The sequence below is a fragment of the Beta vulgaris genome, chromosome 5, assembly GCF_026745355.1.
Source record: "Beta vulgaris subsp. vulgaris cultivar EL10 chromosome 5, EL10.2, whole genome shotgun sequence".
NCBI lineage: Eukaryota > Viridiplantae > Streptophyta > Magnoliopsida > Caryophyllales > Amaranthaceae > Beta > Beta vulgaris.
The window spans coordinates 48090126-48103460 of record NC_079206.1 but is presented as its reverse complement, the minus strand read 5'-3'; the positions used below and the strand labels follow the sequence as shown (position 1 = coordinate 48103460).

The window sequence follows — 13335 nt, the reverse complement described above, 5'->3', positions numbered from 1 at the left end:
ATTCGAGAGAGGATTTAGTTGATTGATTAAGTGATTACTCTTGAGGACCATTCGATAGAGGACTCAAGTAATTTAGAGGGAAACTAAACCTTGCATAATCATCTCCGTACATCACAATCGCATTAGCAATCATTGGCTATTCTTATTCATACTAGTAACCTTAACTCTAGTGTCTTTTATCTGATATTTAAACCCGTGTTATTTGTTTATTTGTGATATTTGTTAGATTTAATCGATAGCAAAACTTTTCAAACCCCCAAATACCTTTCAATTAGGTAGTCTAGACTGATAGACTTTACCAATCCCTTTTCCCTGTGGATCGACCCTTGACTTGCCCTTACTATTCCTTAGTAATTGCTTGTTAGGATTATAATATTGTTTGGAAAGCGGTTCTTAGTGCCTTAACAACACTAAAAACCTCTTATCAAAATGGCGCCGTTGCCGGGGAAATTGTGCTATTGATTGAAGTATATTTTAGTTTAGTTTGCTTAGTTGATTTTTCTTTTATTTTCTTTTTAACTGTGGTTGTTATTTGCTAATCCTCTGCTTAGCTTTGTTGTGTTACATGAGAAGAAGAACTCACGGTTCACCCACATTGCCTCTAGATCCTGAAATCGACCGTACATTGCGAAAGCTTCGGAAGAATTTGGAAATTGACTTTGGGTTCCGAGCCTTTCACCAATCTCAAGTACATCAAGTGAAGTTGAATCAGAAATGGGTGAAGCAAATCCACAACTGTTTAGGGATTTCGGAAATCCGGGTTCCTATGTTCTTCAAGGTGGAATTCGACTCCCACCACCACTACAAATTTCAGCATTCACCCTCAGTATACTCGGATGGTGAAGAGAGCAATTTTGTGGGGGGTCAGATGAAGATCCTCTAGACCATCTCGACAGGTTTCTTGAGATCTGTGCCATGATAACAACTAATGATGTCTCTCCTGACTACATCAAGATGCACTTGTTCCGGTCCTCTCTTACCGGAAAAGCAAAGTCATGGCTCAAGAGCTTGCCTGCTAATTCCCTCACTACATGGGAAGAAGTCACAATGGCCTTCTTGAAGAAATACTTCCCGGAGTGGAAGACTGCGGACATAAGGAGGAAGATCTCCTCATTTGAGCAAGAGAACGATGAGACACTTGCCGAAGCTTGGGAGCGGTTCAAGGAGATGATCCGTTCATGCCCACACCATGAGTTCAACAAGAATCTACTCATGCGATTTTCTATGATGGTCTTGATCCGATTTCACGGGCCAACCTTGATGCTGGAGCGGGAGGTCAACTATCTAAGATCCCGCAAGAACAACTTGAGTCCACAATTGAGGAAGTGATCAAGAACTACTCATGGGGTGAGAAGAGAAGAGGTGCTCAACCTAAGAAGAGCGGAAAGTTTGAAATTGACCCCATGGATCAAATTCAAGCCAAGATGGACCAACTCGACAAGAAGCTCTCCAAGATCAATCTTGCATCGTCTACTCCTTCACAGGTAAACTCTTTTTCTTGTGATATTTGTGGTGGTACTAACCATGATACTTCTTATTGTGGAGGTACCCATTCGGAGCATGTGGCGGCAATAATTCAAGAGGAGATGGTATCAAGGAAACCAAGGGTATAGGAACAATCAACAAGGAGGTTGGAGACAACCTCAACAAAACTACACCCAAGGATTCAACCAACCTCAACAAGGATGGAATCAACCTCAACAAGGGTACAACCAAGCTCACAACCAAGGGTTTGCGCAAGGGTATAACCAAAACCAAAACTATAACCAAGGTGGTTCCTCCTCACAAGGGTCCAACACTTCCAAGCTCCACATCAAAGGACCAACAACCCAAAACCTCCCTCCAATCTTCCATTCCCAAACAAAATCCCGAACCTACACCATCTCCGATCCAACCTCTCTCCAAATTCTCCAACAACTCCAATCCATGAACCAAATTCTCCAAAACCATGAGCAAAGGTTTCAAGAGCTACAAGCCCACAACAAAATGCTTGAAACCCAAATTGCCCAAGTAGCTGAGAAAATCCCTCACCCCCACAAATCAACTTCCGGCCATCCCATCCCTAACCCCAACCTCCATCAAGCCAAAGCCATTCATTTGAGGTCGGGAACAAGTTATGCGGGTCCTAAGATGCCAGATGGGGAGTTAGAGAAGGATGAAGAAGCTGAGGTTGTTGAGAAGGAGGATGGAGCTGAGGAAACTGAGAAAGAGGAAGTTGAGGAGAAAGATGAGTCACATGTTCAAGTTGGTGACAAAAACCATTGCCATCACCTCCACCAACCAATCTATGTGCCTCCGGTTCCCTATCCTCATAGGTTGGTAGAGAGAAAGTTGAGTGACAAGTTCACTAAATTTCTTAATGTGATGAAGAGCCTGCAAATCAACATCCCATTCCTTGAGGCTATGTCTCAAATGCCAGCTTATGCTAAGTTCTTGAAAGAGATCTCTCCAATAAGCGAAAACTTGAAGATGAGCTTATCTCCCCTTACCAAGTGAGTGCTCTTGTGCAACGAACTATGCCCAAGAAGCAAAGAGATCCCGGGAGTTTCACCTTGCCGGTGAAGATAGGTGATTTAGAGCCTAAGGGTGCACTGGCCGATCTAGGAGCAAGTGTCAATTTGATGCCCCTTTCTATTGCAAAGCACCTAAATTTCCTCTTCATCCTACGTGCAAAACGATTCAATTGGCGGACCGCACTGTGAGAGTTCCCTGTGGTGAGTTGGAGGATATACCGATTCAAGTTGGGCATGTGTTTGTACCATGCGACTTTGTGGTGATGGATATGGAGGAAGATCCTGAGACTCCTCTTATTCTGGGAAGAGAAGCTCTAAAGACTTGGGTGCCGTGATAAACTGTAAAAACGGCACAATCACGGTTGAGATAGCTAATGAGCGGGTGGTGTTTGAGTTCTCTAAGACATTGAAGAGACCTATGATGGAGAGAATTTGTCAGGTAAGCCTAGTGGAAGATGAGGTAGAGGACGCCATGAGTGTGGATAATTCTAGGGACGAGTTGTATGCTACTCTTCCCGACACCCTTAGCTTGGACATGGAAGAGGAAACACAAGATGAGGCGTTTGAGGTTCTAGCTACATCATCCACGGATAAAGAGGAGTGTTCTAAGCCTCCTCCCAAGGTAGAGTTCAAACCCCTTCCCTCCTCTCTTAGATATGTTTTTCTTGATGATGCATGACTTATCCTGTTATTGTCAATTCGAGTCTTGATGACATTTCTATATCAAACTGATTGGAATTTTGCAAAAATATAAAGATGTCATTGGGTATTCGATTGATGACCTTAAGGGGATAAGCCCTTCTCTTGCTATGCATCGTATCCATCTCATCGATAGTAATGCCTCCTCCATCGAGCATCAGAGAAGGCTCAATCCCAACCTCAAAGAGGTTGTGAAAAAGGAGATCTGAAAGCGTGACGCGGGAATCATCTATGCTATCTCAGATAGCAAGTGGGTGAGCCCGATTCACGTGGTTCCAAAAAAAGGAGGCATGACTATAGTTGAGAATGAGAAAGGAGAAACAATCTCGACTAGGACCGTCACTGGGTGGAGAGTCTGTATTGATTACAGAAAACTGAACAAATCCACCCGAAAGATCATTTCCCCCTTCCCTTCATTGACCAAATGTTGGAGAGGCTTACTCGTCATTCACACTTCTGTTTTCTCGATGGTTATTTCGGATTCTTTCAAATCCCCATTCATCCGGATGACCAAGAGAAAACCACCTTTACTTGTTCGTATAGGACATTTGAAAATCGAAGGATGCCCTTTGGTTTGTGTAATGCCCCATCCACATTTCAAAGGTGTATGACAGTAATCTTCTCTGACATGCTAGAAGATTCCATTGAGGTGTTCATGGACGACTTTAGCGTGTGTGGTTCGTCTTTTGACACATGTCTGGTTAATCTTGAATGTGTGTTAAAAAGGTGTCAAGAGACGAACCTCGTCCTTAATTGGGAGAAGTGTAACTTTATGGTCGAGGAAGGCATTGTCCTTGGGCATAAAGTGTGGAAAAGGGGTATTGAGGTAGATCCGACAAAGGTTTCGGTTATTGAGAAGCTTCCGCCACCGAACTCGGTGACGGGAGTTCGTGCTTTCCTTGGACATGCTGGTTTTTACCGGCGTTTCATCAAGGATTTCTTTCAAATAGCCAAACCATTGACGAATCTACTCCAAAAAGATGTTGATTTTGAGTTTGATGAGTCTTGTACTAAGGCTTTTGAAACTCTTGAAAAACCCTTACTTCTGCCCCCATTATGCAAGCTCCGGATTGGAGATTGCCTTTTGAATAAATGTGCGATGCTAGTGACTTTTCAGTGGGAGTTGTTCTTGGGCAACGCAAGGAAGGGAGGCTTCATGTGATAGCCTATGCAAGTAGGACTCTGGATGATGCTCAACGGAACTATGCAACTATGGAGAAGGAAATGTTGGTCGTGGTCTTTGCATTTGATAAGTTCCGTTCCTACTTTTGAATAAATGTGCGATGCTAGTGACTTTTCAGTGGAAGTTGTTCTTGGGCAACGCAAGGAAGGGAGGCTTCATGTGATAGCCTATGCAAGTAGGACTCTGGATGATGCTCAACGGAACTATGCAACTATGGAGAAGGAAATGTTGGTCGTGGTCTTTGCATTTGATAAGTTCCGTTCCTACTTGACATGTAATAAGGCGGTGGTGTATACGGATCATTCTGCGATCCGGTATTTGATGAGTAACAAGGATGCCAAGCCTCGGCTCATTAGGTGGGTGTTGCTTCTTCAGGAGTTTGATTTTGAGATGAAAGAGAAGAAAGGGACGGAGAATGTGGTAGCTGACCATCTTTCTCGCCTCCCTCTTGATAATCTGGAGGAGATTCTTATCGAGGATGATTTGAGAGAAGAAGCATTGTTCGCCAGAATAATGAGGTTCCATGGTTCGCGGATTATGCGAACTATTTGGCTTGTGGGATAGAGCCTCATGGTTTTAGTTCCCAACAAAGAAAGCGGTTTTTCAAAGAGGTTTCACGGTTCTACTGGGATGACCCGCTCCTTTTTAAGAAGTGTGCTGATGGATGTTTAGGAGGTATGTGCCTAATCATGAGATGACCTCTGTTTTGACTCATTGCCATACTTTGGCATGTGGAGGGCACGGTGGAGCAAGCAAAACTGTTGCTAAGGTGCTCCAATGTGGTATGTTCTGGCCAACATTGCAAAAGGATGCCCGGGAATTTGTGGTGGCTTGTTATAGATGTCAAAGGAGTGGTGGCATCACAAAGCGACATGAGATGCCTCAACAGAACATTCTTGAGGTTGAGTTGTTTGATGTTTGGGGATTCGACTTTATGGGTCCATTCGTTCCTTCCTGTGGGAATGTGTACATTCTTGTTGCGGTCGACTACGTGACAAAATGGGTTGAAGCCATTGCCTCTCCTACCAATGACCATAAGGTAGTGACTAAGCTCTTGAAGAAGATCATCTTCCCTCGATTTGGGGTGCCCCGTGTGTTGATCAGTGATGGCGGTTCACACTTCGCCAAAAAGCAATCAGAAGCTCTATTGAAGAAATACGGGGTGAATCACAAAGTAGGTCTTCCCTATCACCCCCAAACCCAAGGCCAAGTTGAGGTCTCGAATCGAGAGGTTAAGAACATCCTTGAGAGAGTGGTCAATAGGACACTGAAGGATTGGTCTTTGAAGCTTGATGATGCCCTTTGGGCTCTTCGCACGGCTTTCAAGACACCTATAGGCACCACTCCCTATCGCCTTGTGTATGGCAAGGCATGTCATTTGCCGGTTGAGCTAGAGCACAAGGCTTGGTGGGCAGTTAAGGAGCTCAACATGGATCTTCACTTGACGGGAGATGCTCGAAAAGAAAGGCTAGTAGAGCTGGAAGAACTTTGTTTTGACGCTTATGAGAGTTCTAGACTATATAAAGAGCAAACGAAGAAATGGCACGATCACCAGATTCAACAACGAGAATTCCGGGTTGGGGACAAAGTCTTGTTGTTCAACTCAAGACTAAAGCTTTTCCCCGGAAAGTTAAAGTCCAAGTGCTCGGATCCTTTCTCCGTGTTGAAGACTACTCCATATGGAGCTTATGAAGTTATGGGTGAGAATGGTCCATTTTGGGTAAACGGTCAAAGGTTGAAGTTCTATCATGATTCTCATGCCGTTGGTTCAATTGGTTGCTTGATTCTTCGCTCATCTGAGCGACTCTTATGATGGACGTATCCTTTTTAGTCAAGCTAATGACTTAAAACAAGCGCTAAGCGCTACACTGGAGGCAACCCGTTTCTTTTCTTCCCTTTCTTTTATTTTTCTTTTATTTGTTAGTTAGACTTTTGATTTATTAGTTAGCCATGAGAGCTACATTGGGATATCTGAGTTTTTATGAAAAGTTGAGTGAAATGAGTGGTTTAGAAAAGAAAGATGTAAAAAAACAGACGGGTCAGGTGCTCCCGTACCTTACAGAAGTGCGCCCGCACCAGTCTAAAATTATTTCGAAAATTTCGAATGGTGCACCCGCACATCTTGTAGGTGCGCCCGCACCTTGCTCTAATTCATTTTTGCAAAAAAAAAAAAAACAGAAGGTTTGGTGCTCCCGCACCTCCTCAAGGTGCCCCCGCACCTATAGAAAATTTTCGAGAAAAAAAACTATGGTGCGCCCGCACCTCTACCAGGTGCGCTCGCACCAAATCCTCTGGAGTTTTTGTATAAAAAAAAAGAAGATTTTGGTGCGCCCGCACCTCGTATAGGTGCGCCCGCACCAAACGCGTTCAGAAATTTTTTTGCGATTAGTGCGCCCGCACCTGGGTGAGGTGCGCCCGCACTATCTCCTTCGGAATTTTTTAGAAAAAAAACAGAAGGGTCTGGTGCGCCCGCACCTCTTCGTGGTGCGCCCGCACCAAACGAATTCTAAAGTTCTTTTTGCGAGTGGTGCGCCCGCACCAAACCCGGCTGGGCAAAAAAACGCATGTTTTGTAAAAAAATTTCGGCCCTCCTTCCTTATTCCTCCTCCTATTTTTTGAAAATACTCAAGCTCACTCACTTTCTCTCTCTTCCTCCTCTCTAGATCCGGCCACCAACACACTTTTCCGGCGACTTCCGACGACTTTTATCACCGGAATCTTCAGCACCTTCTTGTCTACAACATTCAAGAGCACAAAAATTGGGGTTCTGCAAGGATTTGATTTCTAAGGTTTCAAAATTGGGGATTTTCATCTCCATGTTGGTAACTCTCTTCTACCCTTGCTTTTTCATCAATAATCTAGTAAATTAAACTTCTAGTGTGTTTTCTTTTAGATTGCATCTTGTTTTCCTTAATTTTTTTATTATTCATGAATTTGCTCATATTTGTGTTTGATGATGTGGTGAACAAGTGCAATTTTATGTGGTTTGTGATAAATTCATAATATTCTGACTTTTTGAGAACTACATCGCATGAATTTCTAGCTGTTGTTGTAACACCCCAGAATTTCGCGGAAACGAAAGAAATAATAATAGTATTAATAGGACGATGGCGGAAACATCGTCTTCTGGGAATGTCACTACTACAAGATATGCGATTTCATGACTAAGTGATAAACCAACATAAGTAAATAGTATAAAAAAAATTAATTAGAGTAATAACAAAAAGAGAAAACTAACTCTTCAACTAACTTAAAAGTCAGCCAAAACACCTAACTTTTTAATGCTCACAACTCAACTGAGCCCAAAACAAAGGAGAAACCCATCAACATAACCTGCAAAATATACAACAACTTCCACAATCATGGGGAGTAACTATCAGTTCTCCCAGCTCAAATAGGAAAGTAATGAACTTGAAGAAATTAAAAGCAATATAAAGAACACATTATTAGAACCTACTCAGTACGAGTACAATATTCATAACAACCGACCGTACTCACTCTGAGTGTACAATTATCATAAGCATACCGACCGTACTCACACGAGGTACAAATGACAACCATGCAACAAATGCGGTCAAGTTGCAAACAAATGCAACAAATGCGGTCCACAAGCTCAACATAACAACCATACCTGTGAGTAAACTCATTGGACCATACCGTCCAAGGCCTACGTCATATTCGAGGAACCATACCGCCCTTTTCAATAGCTATAATCTACGGATCATACCACCCGTAGTAACCAATGGACCATACCGCCCACGGTTTAGTAACCAAAGCTAGACCATACGCCTTTAGTTAGCGAGCACAAATTTTCTAGGACCATACCGCCCTTAGAATAATCAACACAAACTCCTAGGACCATCCGCCCTTAGGATCATCGCACAAATTCCTAGAACCATACCGTTCTTAGGATCACATATATCTAGAACCATACCGTTCTTAAAATCAACTAACGCAAATTCCTAGAACCATACCGTTCATAGGGTCAATCAACACAAATTCCTAGGACCATACCGTCCGTAGGATCAATCCAACTCTACAAGCACACGGTATACACGACAAGGTATACACAAAATTCATCTAATCCAACTTTCATAGGTATACACAACAAGGTACACAAGCAAATCGAATTCACTAACGAACAAGGTTTGAATGTGTGCATGCACAACAAAGCATAAGCCCTCAACACACTCCAAACCAAATAACCATAGGCTTCCCAACAAAATAGGGCACATACCCTTAATGTAACACTTAAGTCGACCAAACAATACTCAAACACCCTTAGTATACATATCTAAGACAACTCAAGCAAAGGTACACAAGTTGTAGACCAAAAGGAAACAAAAGCGCAACAGCACGACTCAAGAGGCAGACCCCTCGTCGTGATGTGCGACGAGCATCGCGGGTCGCGGCAGCCAGCCGTCGCGAGTCGCGACGAGGCTCGCTAGTCGCGAGCAGCCCACTGCCGTGGCCTGCGAGCTTCGCTCGTTCGCCCACAACAATTCCTTCGAGGCTAGCACCAGCCACCCACGCCCACTCCAACCTCAATGACACATCGACACACACGCCAAGCACTTCCACAAACATCCATACTTCACCAATAACAACAACGACAACTAAGATTCCAAGACGCAATCCAAGTAAATCAACCAAAACTTATTCTAACACACTTAGCATACATGCCTAACACCAATCATCCTCACATGAGGCTAAATCTCATCAACAACGACAACTTCTCAAAATCCAAAGATAACCCAAGTGAACCAATGAATCAATTCAACCACAACAATAACAAGGATACAACTAATCAATAAAAGTTAACAAGATGATTATAGTAGCAATCCAAGGTATGAAAACAACACCAACAACCATGAAACTACATGTAACTTCAATCATAAAATCCTCTAACTTCCACCTAGCATGATACTACGTTCTCGAACATGATTCTAACAACCTAAGTTCAAAATCTATTCTCTATCGAACTACAACAACGCTACTTACCTTTTCTTGAATGTTGAAAACTCTTATTTTGCACTGCTCTGCTCCGATCATGATTTACGGTGATAAAAAGCTCAGATTCCAACTCTCTCCATTCAAAGTAAAGAACAAGATGTTATCAATGTTTTGTACAAATTTGAAGACGATCCAACGGTTAGATCTCCGGCTATGGTTATTTTCGTGAAGGTGCAACAAGGAACAAAAACCGGATGACTCGTCTGATTGCAACGAAAACTGCAGTCGCGTCTTCCTCTTTCTTCAAAAACAAATTATACCATGAGCAAGATCTTTTTGAGTAGATAGATTTTGACTACTCATACGCTCAATTCGGATAAGAAACGAAGGAGATATGGTGCAAAGAAAATGGGTGTGCGGAAATGGATGAAAACCGAGAAGAGAGAATAACTCTTTCTCTTCCTCTCTAAGGATTGGACGGAAAATGGGGTTACAATGCAGCAAAAATCTGATTAATAACCTTATAAAGCAAAGGTTTGAAGGTGATTATAAAGGTGGGTTAATGGGGAATTAAATAGGGAGTTACAAGAGACTCAAAGGTTAGCTTCATAAGCACGCACCAAAACTCTTCATCCTCCATTCCATAATTGCTAATTTTTGGCTAGCATGACACACCACAAGCAATGCAACATTTCATCATCCAAGTCGGTCCAACAACATTAAAAAAATGCTTCGCGACAAAACCGGATTCTAAACACCCAAATAAATAACGAAACTAATATAACAACTTAAAATAAATATCTAACAACTTAAAATAAATATATGTAAATATATCATAACATATAAATATATATACACATTTTCATAACATGTTCCAAAATAATTCAAATAATAAATTAATTATTTTTATGAAAAGGAAAAATACCATTTTAAAATAAACAAACACCAAAAAAAATAAAGGGTCAAAATTACGGGGTGTTACAATTGTTGATTCTTGTGCATAATTGTAGTTGGTTTGGTGAAATTGTCTTGAAAGTCTCTTTGTGTGGTGATATTCTTTCTTGTTAGCAACTTGGTTGCTACTAATTGTGGATTGGCTAGCTGGTAGATTTTAGGATTAGTTTTTGATTTTCTTCCTTTTTGTGTGTTTCTTTGTGTGGTTTGATTTTTCTTTTTGTGTGTTTCTTTGTGTCGAAAGTCCGTTTTGTGGTGTGTCATTGCAGCAGATCATCACTCATCCTTCCCTTTTTGCCAAACAAAATTTTTACCACCATGGGAAGAAGTAGTGGTGAAGGCTCCTCTAGGTCTAAGAGAGCAAAGACCGGGTCCTCTTCACAAGGACCCTCGTCCAGCTCTAACCCCCCTCCCCTCTATGCTGTGAAACTTCCCAATGCGCTCATAAACAAATTTTTCAACAACTTTCTGAGGGCACGTTTCGTCCCACAAAGTTCTATGACTACTCTACTTGCAACTACCTTAACATCGAATCGATGATAAGGGAGATGGCAGGTAATGTCGGGTTATCGGACTTTCTTGACGTCCAAGCACCTACTTATGATCAACTCACTCTCGAATTCTTGAGTACATTGAACATAAGTAAGGAGGCGGGCACGGGTGTTCTAGCTATTCAATTTAGTATGTTTAATCAAGCTAGAGCACTCTCCTTCGACGAATTCTGTGAGGCATTCGGGATGGATTCTCGAGCTCCTTGTGATGCCCCTTTGGGCACCATCTGGCAGGGCTACAATGAGCAAGAATGGCGGGCTAAGATCACCAACGGCACGACTCCGTTTCGGACGAACTCGTCCAAAGCGTCGGAGATCATCCATTTTGCTCTCCGTTACTTCCATAGGATGTTGGTTTACATCATCTTTCCTAAACAGGAAGTAGGACAGTTGAGGAAGGACGAGCTGCTGGTTCTTTGGTTGGCCACTATCGGGGCCCACCATAGAGCCCGAATTAACTTTGTTGCGCTTCTCCTTAACCGACTGCAGGAGATTCGGGGGGGGGGGCACTACGGTGACTGGGGAGATCCTTTGTGGTGGAATGGTCACCCAGCTAGTGTCCTACCTCGAGTTGGACGATGACCTAGCTCACTTAGAAGCTAGCGTGCCTACTGTTGGTCAGTCCAACAGATTAGATGGTGCGAGTCTGCAGCAGATGAAATTTCTGCGCAATTATAAGAAGGAAAATTGCATCTGGCTTGTGGGGGGGCGACCTTACTGTTTCATAGGGCCCGACTTCATCTAGGACCTCCCCGCTAACTGTGAAAACCGTTGGCGGGTTCCACCTTCCCATGACATCCCACGGGCTGTCCTTGAGTCCACCCTTACGGAGCGCATTCCACGCGTTTCGAGAGGTCTGAGGCCCGACCACCGCATTCCTGAGAGTGAGGTGGCCGAAGCTTCCTCCTCTCAATCCTTCGACATGGGCTCCGTCATGGCGGCCATAGCCCAGATGCAGGCCTCTCAGGAGGCCAATCACCGTGCGGTTACTGCTACTCTTGCCGGTATCCGCACCGACCTTGACCATGTGTCTAGGGTGGCTTGGCGCTCTCACCTCGCCAATGTCCGTCCGGACATGAGCCTCCCTTCCCTAACCATCCCCACTATCCTCCTTCTTTCGACCCTCAAGAAGGGCCGTTTGAGGAGCCTTCTTTCCGTCCTTATCCCCAGTACCCATCTTACTTTCCTGATGGGTACTCTGGTGGGTATTTCCCTCCTTACCCCCTCCTGATGGGGGTAATGGTGGGAATTATTAGGAGCTTTTCATGACCCCCCCTCCCTCTCCCTCTTTTTGCAACTCCGAGCGCAGAGTTTTGCTTAAGCTTGGGGGACTTGCATGTATGTCTATATCTTTGGGAGTTTTGGGGTCATCGATGGATAGAATTTAGGGGTCTCATTGGTTTTCGGTATCAGTTGGTGATTGTTCCTGTCTGTTGGTTTTGACTTCCCCCACCCCTGCTGACTTCTCTTCACCTGTACAGGTTTGCTTTGGTAGTTTTGTTTTGCTTTGCATATACAAAAAAAAAAAAACAAAAAAACAAACAAACAAACAAAAACATTTTCCTCTTTTATTCTTTTCCTTCTTTTTTCTGCATTTAGGTTAGCTTGGTTACATGCATGATTTGTGGCTAAAAGTGTTCATGACTTGATTGGAAGACCTTCCTTATATTAGACTTGATGATTTTGGAAGCCCTGTTGTGACTTTAAGCGTCTCTTGAAAACGATAACTTTTGGTAGAGTCTCTTTGAAATTAGGTGAGTTGGATGAATGGATTGCCTTGCCCCTTATGCGAGGAGTCCCTAAGGAGGGCCAAGAACCTCATAAGACTCACTTACAACCCTCACCATTGATCGCCTAACTTGTGACTTGCATTTTAGCTCCCCAAGATTACATAAGAACGAGCCTCTAGGAGAATGATTTAGGGCGTTTCTTTTGCTAGTAATAGGAGCTACAAAACCAAAAGCTTGAATACCTGCAATATATTCGCTTCTCAACCCATCTGAGCCTTTCTATCCTATTTTTGCTTAACCCACATAATGAGTCATGGCTAAACTTTCCCCAAAGTGGAGTGCATGTGTAGTTTGTGTTGAGTTAAGTTGTTTTGATATTAAGTCTTGGTTGAAAGTGAGTTAATGTGCTTGTATGGTAGCAAAAGTTGAAAAAAATTTGTGAAAAAGAAGGACAAAAGAAATAAAAGAAAGAAAGTTCTTATTGTTTGATTTGGTTTATTATTGAAAATGAAAAGAAAGAAAGATCAAATTGATGAGAAAAATGAAAAAGTTCACAAAGTGAAAACGAAACAAGTGAAATTCAAGGTTATGTGTGAGATTTCTTTAATTAAGAATGGTGTTAGGACTAGCTTGGGGGAGTATTTACCCCTAGTTTGTACTCCACTTACCCTTTTTGCACCACATTCCTAGAATATAATCCACACCCCTAACCTAACCCCGTTACAACCTTAACAAAGTCCCTTTTGACTTCT

At 42.8% G+C, this 13335-nt stretch overlaps 1 non-coding gene across 1 annotated transcript; it reads right to left on the bottom strand.

The window, feature by feature from the left end:
• Positions 1–1089: 1089 nt before the first annotated feature.
• LOC125498023 (small nucleolar RNA R71) lies at positions 1090–1196 on the bottom strand. Its single transcript, XR_007274794.2, has one exon. It is a non-coding gene; the product is annotated as a small nucleolar RNA R71 (small nucleolar RNA).
• Between the last annotated feature and the right edge of the window lie 12139 nt (positions 1197–13335).